We start from the raw sequence: 10,681 nt of genomic DNA, 5'->3' as shown, positions 1-10,681 counted from the left end.
CTGTCACTTGGGTCCATTGTGACATCCTGGGGACCCCCCTTTGTCCCCAGTACCCATTGTGACACCGTGGGGACCCCACTTCTTTCCAGGACCCATTGTGGCATTCTGGGGACTTCCTTTGTCCCCAGGGCCCATTGTGACATCCTGGAGACCCCCTTTATCCCCAGAGCTCGTTGTCGCACCATGGGGACCCCCTTTGTCACTGGGGCCCATTTTGACATCCCAGGACCCCCCATTGTCCCCAGGGCCCATTGTGACACCGTGGGGACCCCGCCTTTTCCCCAGGGCCCATTGTGACGTCTCAGGACCCCCTTTGTCCCCAGGGCCCACTGTGGCACCATGGGGACCCCCTTTGTCCTCTGGGCCCATTGTGACATTCCAGGACCCCACTTTGTCCCCAGGGCCCATTGTGACAATTAAGGGACCCCCCTTGTCCCCAGGGCCCATTGTGACAATTAAGGGACCCCCTTTGTCCCCAGGGCCCATTTTGACATCCCAGGACCCCACTTTGTCCCCAGTGCTCATTGTGAAATTCTGGGGACCCCCCTTGTCCTCAGGGCTCATTGTGACAGCCGAGGACCTTACTTTGTCCCCAGGGCCCATTGTGACATCCCAGGACCCCCCACTGTCTCCAGTGCCCATTGTGACATCATGGGGACCACCCTTTCTCCCCAGGGCTCATTGTGACGTCCCAGGACCCCTCGTTGTCCCCAGGCCCCATCGTGACATCCTGGGGACCCCCCTTGTCTCCAGGGCCCATAGTGGCACTGTGGGGACTCATCACTTGGGCCCATTGTGACATCCTGGAGACCCCCTTTATCCCCAGGGCCCATTGTGACACCGTAGAGACCCCATTTGTCACTGGAGCCCATTGTGACATCCCAGGACACCCCATTGTCCCCACGGCCCACTGAGACATCCCGGCGACCACCCTTTGTCCCCAGGGCCCATTATGCACATTCAGGGGACAGCCCTTTGTCCCCAAGGCCCATTGTGACATCCTGGGGAGACCCCATTGTCCCCAAGGCCCATTGTGGCACCATGGGGACCTCCTTTGTCCCCAGTGCCCATTGTGACATCTTAGGACCCCACTTTGTCCCCAGGGCCCATTGTGACATCCTGGGGACCACCTGTGTCCCCAGGGCCCATTGTGACATCCTAGGAGCCACCGTTGTCCCCAGGGCCCATTGTGACATCCTGGGGACCCCCTTGTCCCCAGTGTCCATTGTGGCATCTTGGGACCCCCGTTGTCCCCAGGGCCCATTGTGGCACCATGTGGACCCCCTTTTTCCCGAGGGCCCATTATAACGTCCCAGGACCCCGCATTGTCCCCTGGGCCCATTGTGACACTGTGGGGATCTCCTTTGTCCCCAGGGCCCATTGTGACACTGTGGGGACCCCCTTTGTCCCCAGGGCCCATTGTGACATCCTGGGGAACCGCTTTGTCCCCAGGACCCATTGTGACATCCCAGGACCCCCCCTTGTCCCCAGGGCTCATTGTGATGTCCCAGGATCCCCATTGTCCCCAGAGCCCATTGTGATGTCCTGGGAACCCCCTTTGACCCCAGGGTCCATTGTGACACCATGGGGACCCCCTCTTGTCCCCAGGGCCCATCGTGGCACCGTGGGGACCCCCTTGTCACTGGGGACCCATTGTGACACTATGGGGACCCCCCTTTGTGCCCAGGGCCCATTGTAACATCCTGGGGACCCCCTTGCCTCCAGGGCCCCTTGTGACATCAAAGGATCACCCTTTGTCCCCAGGACCCATTGTGACATCCCAGGACCCCACTTACTCCCCAGGGCCCATTGTGGCACCATGAGGACCCCCTTTGTCACTGGTGCCCATTGTGACATCCCAGGACCCCCCATTGTCTGCAGAGCCCATTGTGACACTATAGGGACCCCCCTTGTCACTGAGGACCCATTGTGACACCATGGGCACCTCCCCTTGTCGTCAGAGCCCATCGTGACATCCCAAAACCCCCAATTGTCTCCAGGGCCCATTGTGACTTCCTGGGGACCTCCCTTTCTCCCCAGGGCCCATTGTGACGTTCCAGGAACCCCCATTGTCCTCAGGGCCCATTGTGACATTCAGGGGACCCCCTTTGTCTTCAGGGCCCATTGTGACACCATGGAGACCCCATTTGTCACTCGGGCCCATTGTGACATCCTAGGACCCCCCATTGTCCCCAAGGCCCATTGCGACATCCTGGGGACCCCCCTTTGTCCTCAGGGCCCATTGTGACATTCAGGGCACCCCTCTTTGTCCCCAGGGCCCATTCTGATACCATGGGGACGCCCTTTGTCCCCAGGGCCCATTTTGACACCATGTGCACCCCCCTTTGTGCCCAGGGCCGATTGTGACATCCTGGGGACCCTCTTTGTCCCCAGGGCCCATTGTGACATCCTGGGGACACCCCATTGTCTCCAGGGGCCATTGTGAACATCCTGGGGACCCCCTTGTCCCCAGGGCCCATCGTGGCACCGTGGGGACCCCCCGTTGTCCCCAGGGCCTATAGTGACACCGTGGGTATCCCCTTTGTCCCCAGTGCCCATTGTGAAATCCTGGGGACCCCCCTTGTCCCCAGGGCTTATTGTGACATCCTGGGGACCGCCTTTGTCCCCAGGGCCCATTGTGACATCCCAGGACCCCAAGTTGTCCCCAGGGACCATTGTGACACCGTGGGGACCCCCTTTGTCCTCAGGGCCCGTTGTGAACATCCTGGGGACCCCCTTGTCCACACGACCCATCGTGGCACCGTGGGGACCCCCCGTTGTCCCCAGGGCCTATAGTGACACCGTGGGTACCCCCTTTATCCCATGAGCCCATTGTGACATCCTGGGGACCCCCTTGTCCCCAGGGCCCATTGTGACACCATGGGGATCGCCTTTGTCCCCGTGGCCCATTGTGACATCCCAGGACCCCGCGTTGTCCCCAGGGCCCATTCTGACATCCTGGGGACCCCCCTTGTCCCCATGGCTTATTGTGACACCCTGGGAGCGCCTTTGTCCCCAGGGCCCATTGTGACGTCCCAGGACCCCCCATTGTCCCCAGGGACCATTGTGACATCCTGGGGACCCCCTTTGTCCCAAGACCCCATTGTGACATCCTGGGGACCCCGCCTTGTCCCCAAAGCCCATTGTGACATCCTGGGGACCCTCTTTGTCCCCAGGGCCCATTGTGGCACCATGGGGACACCCTTTGTCACTGGGGCCAGTTGTGACATCCCAGGACCCCACTTTGTCCCCAGGGCTTATTGTGATACCATGGGGACCCCCCTTGTCCCCAGGGCCCATTGTGACATTCAGGGGGACTCCTCTTTGTCCCCAGGGCCTATTGTGTCATCCTGGGGATCTCCCCTTGTCTCTAGGGCCCATTGTGAGACTGTGGAAGACCCCCTTTGTCCCCAAGTCCCATTGTGACGTCCCAGGACGCCTCGTTGTCCCCAGGACCCATTGTGACTCCATGGGAACCCCCCCTTGTCCCCAGGGCCCATTGTGACATCCTGGGACCCCCCTTTGTCCCCAGTGCTCATTGTGAAATCCTGGGGACCCACTTTGTCCCCAGGGCCCATTGTGGCACCATGGGGAGCGCCTTTGTCACTGGGGACCATTGTGACATTCCAGGATTTTACTTTGTCCCCGGGGCCCATTGTGACATCCTGGGGATCCCCCTTTGTCGCCAGGGCCCACTGTGACACCGTGGGCACCCTCTTTGTCCCATGGGCCCATTGTGACCTTCAAGGGACCCCGCATTGTCCCCAGGGCCCATTGTGACATCCTGGGTACCCCCTTTGTCCCCAAGACCCATTGTGACATCCTAGTACCCCCCGCAGTCCCCAGGGCCCATTGTGACATCCTGGGGATCCCTTTGGCCCCAGGGCCCATTGTGACAGGGCGGGGATCCCCCTTGTCCCCAGGGCCCATTGTGAAACCGTGGGGACCCTCTTGTCCCCAGGGCCCATTGTGGCACCGTGGAGACCCCCCCTTTGTCTCCAGTGCCCATTGTGACATCCTGGGGACCCCCTTTGTCCCCAATGCTCATTGTGACAGGGTGGGACCCCCCTTGTACCCAGGGCCCGTTGTGACATCCTGGGGACCCCCTTTATCCCCAGGGCCCATTGTGACATCCTGGGGACCCCCTTTGTCCCTAGGGTTCATTGTGACATCCCAGGACCCCCATTGTCCCCAGGGCCCATTGTGAACAACCTGGGGACCCCCCTTTTTCCCCGGGCCCATTGTGGCGTCCCAGGATGCTTCGTTGTCCCCAGGGCCCATTGTGACATCGCAGGAGCCCCCACTGTCCCAAGGGCACATTGTTACATCCTGGGGACCCCCTTGTCCCCAGGGCCCATCGTGGCACCGTGGGGACCCCCCCTTTGTCTCCAGTGCCCATTGTGACATCCTTGGGACCCCCCTTGTCCCCAGGACCCGTTGTGACATCTTGGGGACCCCTATGTCACCAGAGCCTATTGTGATATCCTGGGGAGCCCCCTTTGTCCCCAGGGCCCATTGTGCACATCCTGTGGACCCCTCTTTGTCCCCAGGGCCCATTGTGATATCCTGGGGAGCCCTCTTTTTCCCCAGGGCCTATTGTGACATCCTGGGGACCCCCTTTGTCCCCCGGGCCCATTGTGACATCCTGAAGACCCCCTTTGTCCCCAGGGCCTATTGTGACATCCCAGGACCCCCCATTGTCCCCAGGGCCCATTGTGACACCGTGGAGACCCTCCTTGTCCTCAGGGCCCATTATGACATTCAGGGGACTCCTCTTTGTCCCCAGGGCCTATTGTGACATCCTGGGGACCCCCCTTTACTCCAGGGCCCATTGTGACGTCCCAGGACCCCCTATTGTTCCCAGGGCCCATTGTGACATTCTGGGGACCCCAAATGTCCCCAGGGCCCATTGTGACATTCTGGGGACCCCTCTTTGTCCCCAGGGCCCATTGTGGCACCATGGGGACCCCCTTTGTCCCCAGGGCCCATTGTGACATCCCAGAATCCCAATTTGTCCTCAGGGCCCATTGTGACATCCTGGGGACCCCCTTGTCCCCAGGGCCCATCGTGGCACCGTGAGGACCCCCCGTTGTCCCCAGGGCCCATAGTGACACCGTGGGTACCCCCTTTGTCCCCAGTGCCCATTGTGACATCCTGGGGACCCCCCTTGTCCCCAGGGCTTATTGTGACATCCTGGGGACCGCCTTTGTCCCCAGGGCCCATTGTGACATCCCAGGACCCCAAGTTGTCCCCAGGGACCATTGTGACACCGTGGGGACCCCCTTTGTCCTCAGGGCCCGTTGTGAACATCCTGGGGACCCCCTTGTCCACACGACCCATCGTGGCACCGTGGGGACCCCCCTTTGTCCCCAGGGCCTATAGTGACACCGTGGGTACCCCCTTTATCCCATGAGCCCATTGTGACATCCTGGGGACCCCCTTGTCCCCAGGGCCCATTGTGACACCATGGGGATCGCCTTTGTCCCCGTGGCCCATTGTGACATCCCAGGACCCCGCGTTGTCCCCAGGGCCCATTCTGACATCCTGGGGACCCCCCTTGTCCCCAGGGCTTATTGTGACATCCTGGGGACCCCTTTGTCCCAGGGGCACATTGTGGCACCATGGGGACCCCCTTTATCCCCAGGGCCACTTGTGACATCCTGGGGACCCCCCTTGTCCCCAGTGCCCATTATGACATTCTGGGGACCCCCTTTGTCCCAGGGGCACATTGTGGCACCACGGGGACCCCCTTTGTCACCGGGGCCCATTGTGACATCCCAGGACCCCAAGTTGTCCCCAGGGCCCATTGTGACACCATGTTTACCCCCTTTGTCCCATGGGCCCATTGTGACATCCTGGGGACCCCCTTGTCGCCAGGGCCCATCATGGCACCGTGGGGACCCCCCTTTGTCCCCAGTGCCCATTGTGACATCCTGGGGACCCCCCTTGTCCCCATGGCTTATTGTGACACCCTGGGACCGCCTTTGTCCCCAGGGCCCATTGTGATGTCCCAGGACCCCCCATTGTCCCCAGGGACCATTGTGACATCCTGGGGACCCCCTTTGTCCCAAGACCCCATTGTGACATCCTGGGGACCCCGCCTTGTCCCCAAAGCCCATTGTGACATCCTGGGGACCCTCTTTGTCCCCAGGTCCCATTGTGGCACCATGGGGACACCCTTTGTCACTGGGGCCAGTTGTGACATCCCAGGACCCCACTTTGTCCCCAGGGCTTATTGTGATACCATGGGGACCCCCCTTGTCCCCAGGGCCCATTGTGACATTCAGGGGGACTCCTCTTTGTCCCCAGGGCCTATTGTGTCATCCTGGGGATCTCCCCTTGTCTCTAGGGCCCATTGTGAGACTGTGGAAGACCCCCTTTGTCCCCAAGTCCCATTGTGACGTCCCAGGACGCCTCGTTGTCCCCAGGACCCATTGTGACTCCATGGGATCTCCCCTTGTCCCCAGGGCCCATTGTGACATCCTGGGACCCCCCTTTGTCCCCAGTGCTCATTGTGAAATCCTGGGGACCCACTTTGTCCCCAGGGCCCATTGTGGCACCATGGGGAGCGCCTTTGTCACTGGGGACCATTGTGACATTCCAGGATTTTACTTTGTCCCCGGGGCCCATTGTGACATCCTGGGGATCCCCCTTTGTCGCCAGGGCCCACTGTGACACCGTGGGCACCCTCTTTGTCCCATGGGCCCATTGTGACCTTCAAGGGACCCCGCATTGTCCCCAGGGCCCATTGTGACATCCTGGGTACCCCCTTTGTCCCCAAGACCCATTGTGACATCCTAGTACCCCCCGCAGTCCCCAGGGCCCATTGTGACATCCTGGGGATCCCTTTGGCCCCAGGGCCCATTGTGACAGGGCGGGGATCCCCCTTGTCCCCAGGGCCCATTGTGAAACCGTGGGGACCCCCCCTTTGTCTCCAGTGCCCATTGTGACATCCTGGGGACCCCTTTGTCCCCGGGGCCCATTGTGACATCCTGGGGACCCCCCTTTGTCCCCAAGGCCCATTGTGACACCGTGGGGACCCCACTTCTTTCCAGGACCCATTGTGGCATTCTGGGGACTTCCTTTGTCCCCAGGGCCCATTGTGACATCCTGGAGACCCCCTTTATCCCCAGAGCTCGTTGTCGCACCATGGGGACCCCCTTTGTCACTGGGGCCCATTGTGACATCCCAGGACCCCCCATTGTCCCCAGGGCCCATTGTGACACCGTGGGGACCCCGCCTTTTCCCCAGGGCCCATTGTGACGTCTCAGGACCCCCTTTGTCCCCAGGGCCCACTGTGGCACCATGGGGACCCCCTTTGTCCTCTGGGCCCATTGTGACATTCCAGGACCCCACTTTGTCCCCAGGGCCCATTGTGACAATTAAGGGACCCCCCTTGTCCCCAGGGCCCATTGTGACAATTAAGGGACCCCCTTTGTCCCCAGGGCCCATTTTGACATCCCAGGACCCCACTTTGTCCCCAGTGCTCATTGTGAAATTCTGGGGACCCCCCCTTGTCCTCCCGGCTCATTGTGACAGCCGAGGACCTTACTTTGTCCCCAGGGCCCATTGTGACATCCCAGGACCCCCCACTGTCTCCAGTGCCCATTGTGACATCATGGGGACCACCCTTTTTCCCCAGGGCTCATTGTGACGTCCCAGGACCCCTCGTTGTCCCCAGGCCCCATCGTGACATCCTGGGGACCCCCCTTGTCTCCAGGGCCCATAGTGGCACTGTGGGGACTCATCACTTGGGCCCATTGTGACATCCTGGAGACCCCCCTTTATCCCCAGGGCCCATTGTGACACCGTGGAGACCCCATTTGTCACTGGGGCCCATTGTGACATCCCAGGACACCCCATTGTCCCCAGGGCCCACTGAGACATCCCGGCGACCACCCTTTGTCCCCAGGGCCCATTATGCACATTCAGGGGACACCCCTTTGTCCCCAAGGCCCATTGTGACATCCTGGGGAGACCCCATTGTCCCCAAGGCCCATTGTGGCACCATGGGGACCTCCTTTGTCCCCAGTGCCCATTGTGACATCTTAGGACCCCACTTTGTCCCCAGGGCCCATTGTGACATCCTGGGGACCACCTGTGTCCCCAGGGCCCATTGTGACATCCCAGGAGCCACCGTTGTCCCCAGGGCCCATTGTGACATCCTGGGGACCCCCTTGTCCCCAGTGTCCATTGTGGCATCCTGGGACCCCCGTTGTCCCCAGGGCCCATTGTGGCACCATGTGGACCCCCTTTTTCCCGAGGGCCCATTATAACGTCCCAGGACCCCCCATTGTCCCCTGGGCCCATTGTGACATCCTGGGGTCCCCCTTTTGTCCCCTGGGCCCATTGTGACACTGTGGGGATCTCCTTTGTCCCCAGGGACCATTGTGACACTGTGGGGACCCCCTTTGTCCCCAGGGCCCATTGTGACATCCTGGGGAATCCCTTTGTCTCCAGGGCCCATTGTGACGTCCCAGGACCCTGCTTTGTCCCCGGGGCCCATTGTGACATCCTGGGGAACCGCTTTGTCCCCAGGACCCATTGTGACGTCCCAGGACCCCCCCCTTGTCCCCAGGGCTCATTGTGATGTCCCAGGATCCCCATTGTCCCCAGAGCCCATTGTGATGTCCTGGGAACCCCCTTTGACCCCAGGGTCCATTGTGACACCATGGGGACCCCCTCTTGTCCCCAGGGCCCATCGTGGCACCGTGGGGACCCCCTTGTCACTGGGGACCCATTGTGACACTATGGGGACCCCCCTTTGTGCCCAGGGCCCATTGTAACATCCTGGGGACCCCCTTGCCTCCAGGGCCCCTTGTGACATCAAAGGATCACCCTTTGTCCCCAGGACCCATTGTGACATCCCAGGACCCCACTTACTCCCCAGGGCCCATTGTGGCACCATGAGGACCCCCTTTGTCACTGGTGCCCATTGTGACATCCCAGGACCCCCCATTGTCTGCAGAGCCCATTGTGACACTATAGGGACCCCCCTTGTCACTGAGGACCCATTGTGACACCATGGGCACCTCCCCTTGTCGTCAGAGCCCATCGTGACATCCCAAAACCCCCAATTGTCTCCAGGGCCCATTGTGACTTCCTGGGGACCTCCCTTTCTCCCCAGGGCCCATTGTGACGTTCCAGGAACCCCCATTGTCCTCAGGGCCCATTGTGACATTCAGGGGACCCCCTTTGTCTTCAGGGCCCATTGTGACACCATGGAGACCCCATTTGTCACTCGGGCCCATTGTGACATCCTAGGACCCCCCATTGTCCCCAAGGCCCATTGCGACATCCTGGGGACCCCCCTTTGTCCCCAGGGCCCACTGTGACATCCTGGGGACGCCCCATTGTTTCCAGGGCCCATTGTGAACATCCTGGGGACCCCCTTGTCCCCAGGGCCCATTGTGACATCCTGGGGACCCCTCTTGTCCCCAGGGCTTATTGTGACATCCTGGGGACCGCCTTTGTCCCCAGGGCCCATTGTGACATCCCAGGACCCCAAGTTGTCCCCAGGGACCATTGTGACACCGTGGGGACCCCCTTTGTCCTCAGGGCCCGTTGTGAACATCCTGGGGACCCCCTTGTCCACACGACCCATCGTGGCACCGTGGGGACCCCCCGTTGTCCCCAGGGCCTATAGTGACACCGTGGGTACCCCCTTTATCCCATGAGCCCATTGTGACATCCTGGGGACCCCCTTGTCCCCAGGGCCCATTGTGACACCATGGGGATCGCCTTTGTCCCCGTGGCCCATTGTGACATCCCAGGACCCCGCGTTGTCCCCAGGGCCCATTCTGACATCCTGGGGACCCTCCTTGTCCCCAGGGCTTATTGTGACATCCTGGGGACCCCTTTGTCCCAGGGGCACATTGTGGCACCATGGGGACCCCCTTTATCCCCAGGGCCACTTGTGACATCCTGGGGACCCCCCTTGTCCCCAGTGCCCATTATGACATTCTGGGGACCCCCTTTGTCCCAGGGGCACATTGTCGCACCACGGGGACCCCCTTTGTCACCGGGGCCCATTGTGACATCCCAGGACCCCAAGTTGTCCCCAGGGCCCATTGTGACACCATGGGTACCCCCTTTGTCCCATGGGCCCATTGTGACATCCTGGGGACCCCCTTGTCCCCAGGGCCCATCATGGTACCGTGGGGACCCCCCTTTGTCCCCAGTGCCCATTGTGACATCCTGGGGACCCCCCTTGTCCCCATGGCTTATTGTGACACCCTGGGACCGCCTTTGTCCCCAGGGCCCATTGTGGCGTCCCAGGACCCCCCATTGTCCCCAGGGACCATTGTGACATCCTGGGGACCCCCTTTGTCCCAAGACCCCATTGTGACATCCTGGGGACCCCGCCTTGTCCCCAAAGCCCATTGTGACATCCTGGGGACCCTCTTTGTCCCCAGGGCCCATTGTGGCACCATGGGGACACCCTTTGTCACTGGGGCCAGTTGTGACATCCCAGGACCCCACTTTGTCCCCAGGGCTTATTGTGATACCATGGGGACCCCCCTTGTCCCCAGGGCCCATTGTGACATTCAGGGGGACTCCTCTTTGTCCCCAGGGCCTATTGTGTCATCCTGGGGATCTCCCCTTGTCTCTAGGGCCCATTGTGAGACTGTGGAAGACCCCCTTTGTCCCCAAGTCCCATTGTGACGTCCCAGGACGCCTC

This window comes from Patagioenas fasciata, chromosome 34 (genome assembly GCF_037038585.1).
Source record: "Patagioenas fasciata isolate bPatFas1 chromosome 34, bPatFas1.hap1, whole genome shotgun sequence".
Classification (NCBI taxonomy): Eukaryota; Metazoa; Chordata; class Aves; order Columbiformes; family Columbidae; genus Patagioenas; species Patagioenas fasciata.
This window is presented reverse-complemented; position numbering follows the sequence as displayed.